General features: G+C 36.1%; 1 protein-coding gene across 1 annotated transcript in view; it reads left to right on the top strand.

Annotated features, from left to right (window-relative positions):
* Positions 1 to 14749, top strand: part of LOC306880185 (creatine kinase B-type-like) — a 985569-nt gene that overhangs the window by 577041 nt on the left and 393779 nt on the right. The window lies entirely within an intron of this gene.

Here is a 14749-nt window from a genome sequence, read left to right as displayed (position 1 = left end):
AGATAGATAGATGGATAGACGGATAGACGGATAGACGGATAGACAGATAGATAGATAGATAGATAGATAGATAGATAGATAGATAGATAGATAGATAGATAGATAGATAGATAGATAGATAGATAGATAGATAGATAGATAGATAGATAGATAGATAGATAGATAGATAGATAGATCAGGGACTCATTGGAAAGAATTTTCTCCAAATGTATAATATAGCCTGCTTCATTTATTGCACAACCCCACAGATTATACAGCAAATAAAATAATTTTTCATGCCGTGGCATTATGAAAAGTAGGCTGCAAAGAATGTGAACACTTAAAATTATTATTATTATTTATTTATTTATTTTGGCAAAGAGCATTTGATTGAGAACATCACAGCTGGTCTTTTGCTTTCATAAATTCTGACCTTACAGCTGCAAGGTTAGTTATAAACAAGCAAACTTTATGCAAGTGCACGTTGACAAAAATGATTGACAACACATTAATTCAAGACAAAATTAACAGTATAGGCATTGTGTGCATCCTGTCTTTATCTGCACATTCACTGGTTATAATAATTAAAAAAAAAATTCTTAGTGAAGGCAACTGAACAAACTATTGAATGGTGAGGCAAAGCTTGCCACAAACCGTTAAAGTTAGTCAAACAAAGTTAGTCAAACTTGACCAAGTAACAGCTGTCAAAACACTGATGATATGAAGAATGTGCAATTTCAGCACAATTTACAAATGAAACCCAGGCCTATCATTTCATTTATGCAACTGAATTAATGCATTTTTCATTTTATTTGTTTGGTCCAAAATGGTTTAACCTATAATAGCCAAAAACAATATGGGAAAAAACTCAAAAGCACATCTAGCAGCACAAATCGAAAACAAACAAATAATTTTGGCCATACAGAGGGTTCGCCACAAGGTGCAAACAAGGCCAGATTAGACTTTGCCAAAAAACATCTAAAAAAGCCAGACGACTTCTGGAAAAGCATTCTTTTGACGGCTGAAATTAAGATCAACCTGTACCAGAACGATGGGAAGAAAAAAGTGTGGAGAAGGCTTGGGACAGCTCCTGATCCAAAGCACACAACATCATCTGTCAAACATGGTGGAGCGTGCATGGCTTCCAGTGGCACTGGGTTACTGGTGTTTAGTGATGATGTGACAGAGGACAGAAGCAGCCGGAAGAATTATGAAGTGTATAGGGATATACTCTCTGCCCAGATTCAGCCAAATGCAGCAAAGTTGATTGGACGGCACTTCATAAATGGATGATGACCCAAAACATACAGCAAAAGCAACCCAGGCATATTGATTGTTTTATTTTTAAATTCTGTTCTGGAGGCATACAGAACCGAAATAATGAAAATTCTGTCAGTGTCCAAATATATATGGAACTTACTGTACTTGCTTTCAGTCACCTTCTGGTGTAGGGATGTAACCGGCAGAAAGAGTCACGGAAAAACACAGCAAACAAAGGCAGTTGGAGTGATACAGTGAAAAGTACCAAATATATCCTGTGCATAGCGGCTCATCTTTTATATCATGAGATTTTGATAAGTGTATTAAACAACAAGAAAAACTAAGTGCCCATATAGCAACAATAAACGCTATAACCTGTAAGTTGTTGAAAGCGTAATGCGATGCCCATACACCTGTGACAGACAAAACATATCTCCGTCATTCGCTGGTCAAAAACGTTCACTCCAGCTTGATTTTCATAAAATGTTAAGTGCAAGTGTTATGTGTCTGATAAAGCCAGAATACAAACTCTTGCGACGCAGTGTTTAAATTTATTTTATATATGTGTGCCGTGGGATTTTTAATTCATCAAAACTGTGCTGTGGCAGAAAAAAGGTTGGGAAACACCATGTTAAAATTTCTTTTGCGGTCAGCAAAATGATCAAACATGACGATTTAATTAGGGGGGCACGTTGTGTTGTCTGCGGGGGCACTGCCCCCCAATGCCCCACCTTGGCGACGGGCCTGACTCTCTCCCAGGATCAGGAAACATTCCTCCGTAAAATGTGTTGTACACTCAAATATTTGGCTTGTACTGTTCTGGAACAGTGTTGTAAATATAACTTAACCACTGCTTTCTAGTTGTGTACTCGTTTGGAAAGCCAAACAAAGTACTTTCGTTTTCACGACGAAACACACAGCGTCTCCACGACATGGCGGTGGCAACAACAATACTACAGCGAGAATAATAGTTACGCCTTCTTTCATCGTGTAAACATATGGGAGCGGTGTTATGCAAATCTTCCCACACCGTGATGTAGACATGTGGGGGCGTGTTTGAATGAGCCGTTTTAAGGGGGCGTGGCAGAGTCTTAACTTTGATAAAGAATATCTCTTTGGGTTTGAGACTTTAATCTTTGCAACTTTACAGATCTTATGTATGCACACACAGCTTGTAACTCTCCAAAGACAAAGGAAAACATGAAATTGCATCATATGACATCTTTAAACTCTCATTAGACTGTGATAATATATTTGCTCACTTTCTGTGGGCCTAATTTATCCACTGTTTGAATAACTGTGGAAATGAAGCGCTATAATTAGTAACTGAATGAATGAATGATGCATTTATATAGCACTTTATTGTGTGTTGCTGTACACCCAAAGCGCTTTACAATCATGTGGGGCGGGTCTCTCCTCAACCACCACCAGTGTGCAGCATCCACTTGGATGATGCAACGGCAGCCACACTACAACAGCACCAGTGCGCTCACCACACACCAGCTACAGGTGGAGAGGAGATAGAGTCAATCAAGTGTATGGGGATTATTAGGAGGCCATGATAGACAAGGGCCAGTAGAGGGAATTTGGCCAGGACACCGGGGTTACACCCCTACTCTTTACGAGAAGTGCCATGGAATTTTTAATGACCACAGAGAGTCAGGACCTCGGTTTAACATCTCATCCGAAAGACGGTGCTTTTTGGCAGTATAGTGTCCCCGTCACTATACAGGGGCGTCAGGACCCACACAGACCACAGGGTGAGCACCCCCTGCTAGCCTCACTAACACCTCTTCCAACAGCAACCTAGTTTTCACCGGAGGTCTCCCATCCAGGTAATGACCAGGCTCAACCCTGCTTAGCTTCAGTGGGCAACCGGTCTTTGGCTGCAGGGTGATATGGCTGTGATTGTGAATGTTTGTGTTAAATTGTGATCACGTTATTCAGTCGTGTTCAAAATATTTTATGACATGACACCTCTGTCTGGTAGGCACCTTGCCTAAAAAGACAGGTTATGATGTGCTACAGTATTAGGCTTCTTTTAGCTTTGCCCTGCAGTTAGTTCACCCTCTGCCTTCCAACTAATGTAAATCAATATTTAACCAGGTGGTCACCTTAGTACCAGTGCTGAAATTCTGGAACTAGCTAGCTAGAAATAACTTTGGACATTGCAGAAATTAGTTATTGTTATTGTAAATTGTTATTGCAGAAATCATGGAAAACATGACCATAAAAATGTATATAATGGCATCAATTATCAACATTTATTGATGAGTGGTAATGGTGGGCTATTTTAATGTGGCAATAAAAATTATATCATTACATTTCCTGTTGACATAGGAGTCAAAACATAAATTGCCGAGTCAGAGTGAGAAAATGCCAGTGGGCAGAAAAATGCCTTCCTTTTAATAAACGTGCAGCAAATGTGCCACAACATCAACAACTTCCTCTCTCACTTCTACAAAGCTTCACGCTGACCTCTGATGCCCTTGTGGGTCATCTTGAACCCCTGGCATTGGCAGGACCCTGGCAGCACAAGTCAGGAGGTTTTAATTCCTTGTTCAAGAGGCCCTGTGTCACTGAACCAATGTTCTCCACGGTTGTTTGTGGCACTGGGTCCGGGATCTTCCTCTTCTTTACAAATCAATCATTCTCTGGAAGCTGATACTTCTTCTTTTCTTGTCAGCTGTTTTCCGGGTCCAGGGCTCTTGTGACCTGTGCAGCAGATGGTAAAGATGAAATGATGGTGGGATACTGATTTGTTGAGTATTGCAGATAAGATATACACTCAAATAGGTTTTCTCAGTCTAACTGTATGATTGCTGGTCAGACTTTCAAATGCCAACCTCATTATTACAATCAATCAATCAATCAATCCAAATTTATTTATAAAGCACAATAAAAACAACAGTAGTTGACCACTGTGCTGTACAACCCCCTTATATAAAAGACAAATAAATATGAACAGTTTTTGACCGCAATACACCAAAAAATAAAATCTAGATCTAGGGACCATCAACAATCTTTTCTCTGAAGACCTCAGTGGTCTAGAAGATGTATTTGGATTTAAAAGATCACTGAGATATTCAGGAGCCGTTCCACTCAGAGCTTTAAAAACAAACCATACAATTTTAAACTCGATTCTGTAACAGATTGGCAACCAGTGCAAAGAGCATAATACAGGAGAGATATGATCAAATCTGGTTCATTTTGAACCATCTGGAGTCGATTTATATTTGATTCACTTATTCCCATATAAAGGGAATTACAATAATCAAGCCTTGATGACACAAAAGCATGAATAACTCTCTCTAACTCTTTAAACAACAAAAAACTCTTGGCTTTTGATAGCAATCTTAATTGGAAGAAACTGGATCTGACTACAGAATTTATCTGTTTATTGAACCTGAGTGCAGAATCAAAGTTAACACCCAGATTTCTCACAGACAGTTTTTTGCAGGAATCAAGATCTCCCAAATCACAATCAGGGACCCCCGAAGACCCAAACACAATGACCTCCGTTTTGCTCTCATTAAGATGTAAAAAGTTTGAAGAGAACCAAGACTTAATATCGTACAAACACATATTCAGTGATCCCAAGCCTCTTTGATCATTTTTCCTCAAGGGCAGATAGATTTGGGTGTCATCAGCATAGAAATGAAATGACACCCCGTGCTTGGTAAGGATGGACCCCAGAGGAAGCATATATAATGAGAACAGAACAGGGGCCAAAATGGAGCCCTGAGGAACTCCAAAATGCAAGATGGAGCTAGATGAAGAAAAACCATCAAGATAAACTGAAAACATTCTGTCTTCAAGATAGGATTTAAACCAATCAAGAGCACGACCTGTAATGCCCACACAATTTTCAAGGCATGATATAAGGATTCTATGATCGATGGTATCAAACACAGCACTTAAGTCTAATAATAAAAGTATCACAGAGTCCCCCGAATCTACAGATAATAAAATATCATTCAACACTTTTAAAAGTGCAGTTTCAGTGCTATGATTTTTCCTAAACCCAGATTGAAATTTTTTAAAAATATTATTTGACTCTAGGAAATTTTGCAGTTGTAATAAAACAGCCTTTTCTAAAGCTTTTGAAAGAAACGATAAATTTGAAATAGGTCTATAATTTGATAGGACAGTAGGGTCAAGATTAGATTTTTTTTATCAGGGGTTTAACAATTGCATGTTTTAAGTATTTTGGGACGGTCGCTGTAAAAAGAGACTTGTTTATTATACCCAAAAAACTTGACCCAACAACATCTAAAACCTGGAGCAAGAACCGTGTGGGAATTATGTCTTGCGAACATGTAGTAGGTTTCAACTGCTTAATAATATCTTGAAAAGTGTTTAAAGAAATAGTCTGAAATTCATTTAAAGTGGAAGTACAAGGAGAGGGGACAGACCAGTCATAATTTGAAGGTATAATATGCTGTCTTATATCAACTATTTTATCTGTAAAAAACTTAAGAAAACTATCACATATTGCAGGTGATGCATTTAAACAGATATTACTAGTCGGATTTATAACAGAATCCAAAATATTAAAAAGAGTTTTAGGTTGGTGACAGTTCTTAGCTATAATATCTGAAAAATATTGACATTTAGCAGCTTTAACAGATTTTTGATACCTGATTAATGACTCTCGTAGTATTTCAAAAGATACTTGTAATCACTAGATGAAGAAAAGTCATCACTAGATGAAGAGCTAAAAAAACGAGTCTGCTGTGGTAACCTCTTAGTTTTTGAAACCTCAATAGGAAGCAAGCAAGTAAATATAACAGGCATATGATCACAAAAACTTAGCTCAAGGATTTCAAGTTCACAGATTGAAATACCATGCAGCAATACAAGATCTAAGGTATGCCCCTGTTTGTGAGTTGCACCATTTACTGCTTGAGTAAAATCAAAAGAGTCAACCAAACTAATAAAATCCTTGGCCAGGGGGTTTGACTCACAGCAAACATGAATATTTAAATCCCCCACGATCAAAAGTCTATCACATTTAAGAACAACATCACCTAGGAAGTTTGAAAATTCTTGTAGAAAATCCTTATTTGGTTTTGGAGGACGATAAACCACAGCGATCGTTAACTGATGTTCATTTAACTGAAATAAAAGTACTTCAAAACTTGAGAAAGATTCAGTCTTACGAGCTTTACAACAAAATCTAATTTTGAACACCGATGCAAGTCCACCACACCTGCCGCAGAGTCTAGGGCGGTTTAAAAAAGAACAATTTGTGGGCACAAGTTCAGAAAAAGGACTTGAATCCCCCGCATTCAGCCAAGTCTCGGTGACTAGCAGAAAATCCAGTTCATTTGAGATAAAAAAAAAAATCTTGCAAAATGAATTTCTTGTTTACAAGCGATCTTACGTTTACCAACCCGATCCTGACGTGCGCTGGATCACAGTTCGGCTTTTTAATATCAACAGAAATAAATATGAAAAAAAAAGAATATCCATTAATTGTTTTCCTTACTGTTATTCTGTGGCTGCACTCAGAATATTAAATTATAAAATATTTTACATAATTATGATTTGATTGACATATTTCTCTAAATTACACCTTTATTGTAGGAAAAAGGGAAAAACAAACAACGACATACAACATGCCGAATGTTGCATATGTAAATTATTTACTTGAAATAAACAAAACATTAAGAATATTAAAGGTTCCAAGTATTTTTTTTAAGTTCAAGCTGACTAAAATGACTAAACAGATAATAATCACTGATAATCACGTAGCTTGTAAATTAACTGAATAATGTAATCTAACAATTTCTGACCGTAAATCAGGACTTTCATAACCTGGCCTATTATTTAATCTGTTATGTAATCTGTTACAAATATATTTTTAATAACAACTGAAAGGCAGCACACTGTAAAAAAAAAAAAAGAAAAATAAGTTTTTGTAAATAAAAAGCTGTAAATAAACCTGTAAATAAAAGCTGAAAGGTTAATTTAGTTAAAACATTTAGCTAACTTATAACATATTAATGCTTTAGTGGGCTTATTCTGTATTTTCACTTAGAGGAATTAGCCAACAAAACAGGCAAGACTATTGAGAGTATTTTTTTCCATTGACAGATTTTAATATAATAATAATAATTATATATATATATATATATATATATATATATATATATATATATATATATATATATATATAGTGCCCTCTAAAAGTATAGGAACAGTAAGTAAGGCCAATTCCTGTATTTTTGCTGTAGACTGAAAACATTTGGGTTTGACATCAAAAGATGAATATGAGATGAGAGATTAACATTTCAGCTTTTATTTACAGGTATTTTCATCTGGATCTGATACACAACTTAGAAGATAACACCTTTTGTTTGAACCCATCCATTTTTCATGTTACCAAAAGTATTGGAACAGATAGAATTAACATTAAAGTGAAAAAGACTTCATATTTAGTTTTAAATCCTTTGCTTTCAATAACTGCATCAAGCCTGTGACCCACTGACATCACCAAACTTTTGTATTCTTCTTTTGTGATGCTTTTCCAGGCTTTCACCGCAGCCTCTTTCAGTTTTGGGGGGTTAGCAGGTAAAATGCATACTCTACAGGGTTTAAGTGTGGAGATTGACTTGGCCAGTCTAAAACCTTCCACTTCTTGCCCCTGATGAACTCCTTTGTTGTTTTGGCACTATGTTTTGGGTCATTATCTTGCTGCATGATGAAGGATCTCCCAATCAGTTTGGTTGCATCTTTCTGTAAATTGTCAGACAAAATATTTCTGTAGACTTCTGAGTTAATTTTGCTGCTGCCATCATGTGTTACATCATTAATGAAGATTAATGAGCCTGTCCCAGAAGAAGCGATGAAAGCCCAAGCCATTACATTACTTGTGTAATGTGTACTATAATGTACACCTGTGTACACTGTGTTTCAGATGAGCTTGTATGTTTGGGATCATGAGCAGATCCTTTCTTTCTCCAAACTTTAGCCTTTCCATCACTTTGGTCCATAAAATCAGTCCATAAAACCTTGTCCCAGAATTTTTGAGGCTCGTCTCCTATTCTTCTTGCTAATGAGTGGTTTGCATCTTCTGGTGTAGCCTCTGTACTTTTGTTCATGAAGTCTTCTGCGAACAGTAGATTGTGATACCTTCACTCCTGCCCTCTGGAGGTTGTTGCTGATGTCACTAACAGTTGTTTTAGGGTCTTTCTTTACAGCTGTCACAATGTTTCTGTCATCAACTGCAGATGTTTTCCTTGATCTCCCCATTTGAGGTGTGTTACTTAGTACATCAGTGGTTTCTTTCTTCCTCAGGAGATTCTAAATGGTTGTACTTGCTATTGCCAGTGTTTGTGCAATGGTTTGATTGATTTTTCATCTTCTCTCAGCTTCACAATTGCTCGTTTTTCACCCATAGACACCTCTCTGGTTTTCATGTTGGTTACACGTCTAACTAACTATAAATGCAGTCTGCATGGATCTGAAACTGAGTGCAGACATTTAATGCTATTTATTGTTTGAATAATCAATTAATAGGACACACCAGGGCAAAACACACCTGTCAGTCACATGTTCCAATACTTTTGGTAACATGAAAAATGGGTGGGTTCAAACAAAAGGTGCTATCTTCTAAGTTGTGTATCAGATCCAGATGAAAATACCTGTAAATAAAAGCTGAAATGTTAATCTCTCATATTCATCTTTTGATGTCAAACCCAAATGTTTACAGTCTACAGCAAAATTAAAGGAATTGTCCTTACTTACTGTTCCTATACTTTTGGAGGGCACTGTATATAAAAGTAGCTTTTCAGCTGATGTCACTTACGTTATTGTAAATATTATTAAATAGAATAATTCTACAAATCATTAATAAATAATTTAAAGATCAAATAAAGTTTATTTAATTTTACCATTTCATTTTAATCAGTATTGTTACAACAATATTAGCCAAAAAGAAAAAAAAGATTTTGTAAAAGAAGCATCACCATTTTGATACTAATATTCTCTAAATAGATTTTTAGCTTCCATATCCTAATCAAAAAGCCCATAACTAGGTGCATAGGTGCATTAATAGATGTTTCAGGAGGCCAGTATTTCATCATAGTCACCTGCATGTAGCTTGTCAGATTAGTGACATTTTCTTAAAAATGTATTGTCCATTGTCTGCTCATACATAAGTTACTTTCAAAACAAGCAGCGTTCTGTTGGTCAATAATGCAGGTGGATTTGCATGACCAACTTGAACACAAGTGAAACTGGCATGGGGAACGTTTTTGCCCTCACATGAAACTCCCCATATGGCGCAAATTATTTTCGAAATGACTGCTTCATCCACATACGCATTAACATACTCATTCTAACCATAAAATCAAGTCTCTCCTAAATGTTCTGTTTCACTCACATTACAGAAGTAAAATGAGCTGTATATGCCATTTCATGCTTTAATGCATTTAGCTCAATTTGGACAAGAATGATCAGATGTTTTGGCTCTCACATCATGCATTAAATGACTCAGAGCTGGTACACGTATAATGGTAGAGCGACACAAAGCATGAGGAATTTATACAGCAGCAAAATATTATCAAAAAAAGAAAGTAAAGAAAGAAGTGAGGGATGGTGACAGATAGAAAAGCATGAGCCAATATTGTAACCAAGGCTTGGGTTCCTCTGAGGGCCTGATTTCTTGCAGTGAGACAGCTGGATTTATTGCCAAGCCATGCTTCACATTCTCTGCTGGCACATGCTGTGACGTGGGAGTAGGTTTTTGATTCTGGAAAACCATTAAAACCACAAAAAAGAGATAAATAAAGCCATAACTTTGTTTTTGCTGTCACAGATTAAGATTGATAATTTACTTTAGAAAGAACTAAAGGTAACAAATCTCTCTTTGTTCCATACGATTGTGGAAGAACATGGTGAAGGTCAAATATGATGCAGCAGGAGACCGTATTTGATGCCTTGGAATATTGGAACTGCTCATAACACCCTCATTCTCTGGGCTGACTGACCAGGCTGGATTATTTAACACTGTAAAATTCATCTACATTATATAGCAGTTACCTGATATGATGTCAGTGACTGCTTTATCATTTTGTGCAAACCCTAGATATTTCATCCAAAGAAAGTGGCAGCTTGAATTATTTTTGATCTGCTGATAGCAAACAAACACTGGTTGCTCATATTCAGCACTCCTCTCCCTCTCACAAGGGGGTTGGTAACCTCAGCTGACTCAGTTTTCAACAGTTTCACAATTTTACACTAAGATCTTAAACAGCCATAATTATAGTGCTAATTTTCTCAATTCTAATCGTTATTGTTTATTTTATTTATTTATTATTATTTTTTTATTATTATTTGGTAACACTTTACTTAAAGCCTTTATGTATAATGCATCATGAAAGGTTATTAAAGGGTAGGCTTATAATTCATTATATTTATTCATAATTATGTGTTATTAATATCTTGTTATTTATATTGTGTTATTTATACATTATATCTTGTCGTAAATAATTACAACCAAATTATTTATATAACAAAAATTTATTAACTGTGGTTACAATTATTCATGAGATTGTACAATGAATAAAGGTGCATAACCAGGCATAATTAATGCATAAAACAATTTTTATTGTGCATTATGTATTAAGGCTTTAAGTGTTACTTCTTTCAATAAATAGTTTTAATGGGGGAAAGTTACAGTTTATTTTCACAATTTTAATGCACTGTTATCTTTTGGATTTTTAAAAAAGTATAATTGGGGAACAATATATGGTGATCAATTACGCTAAAATTCTGTTTTTTAAAGACTTGTTTTGCTCTTTAAATTAGTTTTTCTGTTTTATCTGTCTGTACAGTGAATTGATAAAAAAGGATTACATTATAAAAGCAGTGCATATCTCAATCCATTGAATTATTGCTTCTTGACAGATTAAGTGCTCGTAAAATGGCCTGTAGTTATTGGCACAGGTTTAACAAATGCTCTAAAGTGCAGTTCATTCTGATGTTACAGCATGGGCCCATAAAGAGATCCTGCATCTGTATATTACGTTTACATTTTACATGTACATTTAGTCATTTAGCATTTAGAGTGACTAACAAACGAAGACAATGGAAGCAATCAAAATCAACAAAAGAGCAATGACATGCAAGTGCTATAACAAGTCTCAGTTGGCTTAATGCAGTACATGTGGCAAGGTTTTTGTTTTTTAATTATATAGTAAATAAAAAGAAATCAGATGGAATAGAAAAAGAACAGAGCATGCTAGTGTTAGAGGTCTTTTTTTCAGACTTTATGGTGATGACAAGGGCGCTCATTTATTCCACCATATTTGATCATTAAAGTACATGACATGTCTTGCTCCAAAAAGAAACCAAATTATTGTTATGTGAAATGCTGAGGAAATGGATAGAGAAACATGATATTTAAGCAGCACTTAAATATATCTGCAGTCAATTATTCATGCAGCAGTAAAAATAAAACTCAGTTCCAACATTTTGTCCTTTGCAACAAACAGACAGAATGAAGAGAACATGTGGATGAGCAGCACAATGGCGCCCTCTTCTGACACCACTGCATCTTCATAGGACTCCCAAAAGTATTTAACAAACACACTCACCTTTTTTCGACAGTCTGTACTATGGATATAACGCTAGCCTTAGAGTGCTGTTGCTGTTTGATTTCATCTCTCTCAGTTAAGTTACTGACCTTCTTGATGTCAGGTAATGACTCTGAACGTCTCAAAGACGTTTTTAGGCTAAATCTTTTCTGAATAAATCAACAAAAATATCCCTGCTTTACCCCTAATTAAAATATCGATATGTACTATTTTCTTTTGCAATACGCAATGTTATTTCATTAAGAATCAGAAACTAAAACGTACAGCACAACACTTAAATTATTATTAAATTGTAATAATATTTAACAGTATTACTTAAAATCTTACAATAATGTATTTTGGATCATTCATTATTACTCTTATTATTATCAATGTTGAAAACAGTTCTCAATCAAGATAAATTTCGCTGGATTCTGTGATGAATAGAAAGTTCTAAAAACAGATATTGTTTTAAGAACATTATAAATGTATTTACTGTCACTTTTTATTCAATTAATGTGTCCTTGCTTCATAAAAGTATTAAGTTCTGTCTTTCTTCTTTTTTATCTTAATCTTATTCACCACAAACTTTGAAATAGTGAGAAATGTTTCCTGAGCAGCTAATCAGCATATTAGAATGATTTTTGAAGGATCACGTGACAATGATGCTGAAAATTCAGTTTGGTCACCACAGGAATGAATCATTGTATGACATATATTACAATAGAAAATAGTACTTTAAAACTGTTCTACTTATAGTAAATCGCTGCAAAACTAACTTTGCAGTTGAACCTTTTTTGTCTGTGGTTCTACATGTTGTTGTGGCACACAAAGTGTTGAACTGCAATCTCTGCTTGAACTGAAGAGGGCATTAGCACACAACAAACAGCTGAATTCACCAGCAGCTGTTTTTTAGTGTCTCTCTTCTAACAAGTTTCAAATCTGGGACATGCTTCCTTTGGGAGTAACTTCACAAAGAGCTTTTAGCAAATAAGTTTGATGAGAAACCAGTCATTTTAACAGCCCCACATTTTCACACTAAACAGTAAAATAGTATGCTAATTATATAAAACTATTGTGCTAAATTCATACGAGACAACTCCACACATCTACACCTCGTTTCCTCTGCATCTGATTGCCAGCATGAGCCAGAAGGTTATCAGTAAAGCAACAACAGGGAAAAAAGCTGTTAGGGGATACAGGACTGCGCTGTAGCCATCTGAGTGAAAGGAGGCTTGAGTTCAGCTGTAGGCTGTTATCTCGCGCCTGTAGAGACAGGCCGGGCTGACGCGAGAGAGAGGGTGTGCCAGCACAATGCCTACACACCCTGCACAGGGCCGGCACGCGTCAGCCTCCACCGCAGCCGCTGCGCCCACACTGCACCCACACTTGCCGTCATACACAAAACCACAGCCCTTGGGGCTCAGGCTTGCCATCTGATCCTCATCTGATCACTTTACAATGCACTCTATACCTTAACATGACTTAACACATACTAAAAAAGAAAACACAATTGGCTGTGTTTTTAATTGAGTGGCACCACAGTTTCTGAAGCTTAATAAGAAGCACATGCTGGTAAATCTGGAAATAAACTGAAAGTTTAATGCTTCTTTTACTGTGGTTTGACTGTCTATCTATATACAGTAGTATAGCAGTCACTGGCACTGTAGCCTGGCTCCATCAACACTATAAAACTTCATGAAACTTAAATGGATAGATCACCAAAAATAAAAAATAAAAAGCACTCACCTCATGTCGTTTCAAAGTTGTACGAGTATTTTTTCTGAAATACCCCAAAATAAGATATTCTGAAGAATGTTTTTGCTTTTCTTTATATTATTAAAGTCAATGGGCAGGTAATGTGATGAGGCTATAAACATTTTAAAATAATTTGTGGAGACAGAATATTTCACAGATTTATTAATGATATGATACTCATTTTTGTTTTGTCTTGGTGTATTAAGCTATTTTAAATACTTCTACTACTGTTTTTAAAAGTAGGGTAAGTGAAAATTTCTCTTTCACAAGAGATGAATTGGTGTGAATTGAATGTAATATTTTTCATACATTTAATAATTTACTCAACCTCGTGTAGTTCCTAGCCTTTTGTGGAGCACTAAAGAAGTTATTTTAATGAATGTTTCAGCTGTTTTTGCCCATATTATTAAAGGCAATGGGATCCAAAACTTCCAAACTCCACTAAGAACATAAGTGTAGTGAGTTTTGGGTCACATTGACTTTAATAATATGGGCAAAAACAGCTGAAACCTTCTTTTGTGCTCCACAGAAGGATTGAACTACATGAGGGAGTAAATGTTGATCAAATTTTCACTTTTGGGTGAAGTACCCCTTTACGATCACAGTTTTGTCAGTTATGCTTATAAGCATATAGTAGCCTAAGGGTTTTCAAAGAGCCTTGTCCTACTTGAAGAGAGCTCTTGATGGATGAGTGATTTAAACACAGGCTACATAAGAGGTTTGAAGGATCACGTCATGATTAGTAATGTCTAATGCCTAGGTGTGTAATCAGAGGTCTTATCTGCTGTAAAATCGAATGATAAGAGCAGGTCTGGTAAAAGAGTCAGCGAATGCTATAGTTACTCTCTTTCCTAATCATTGCTCATATGCTGGCATAACTCTCTTTACAGGCCAGGCATGCCGTTGCATGATTTCACCATCAGCATTTCTACAATACTCCACCCGAGAGGAATTATATTGCCTCTGAGGGATAAAAATCAAACTTCAGTTTGTTGCATAAGCTCTGTGTTTTTCAACAACTTCAAAATTCATGGAATTCAATGGTCCACGATACAGCACAATCCGGGGTATGAATGATTTAGTGCTTTCGCTCTATGGGGTGCTGGTTAAGGGTCCTAGATAGTGTCCCAAGGAGAGGTGACCCTGTAACTGGAGAGTTGTTGAGATCC

This window comes from Barbus barbus (genome assembly GCF_936440315.1).
Source record: "Barbus barbus genome assembly, chromosome: 14".
Classification (NCBI taxonomy): Eukaryota; Metazoa; Chordata; class Actinopteri; order Cypriniformes; family Cyprinidae; genus Barbus; species Barbus barbus.
The sequence above is the reverse complement of the archived record's forward strand: the minus strand, read 5'-3'. Positions and strand labels throughout refer to the sequence as shown.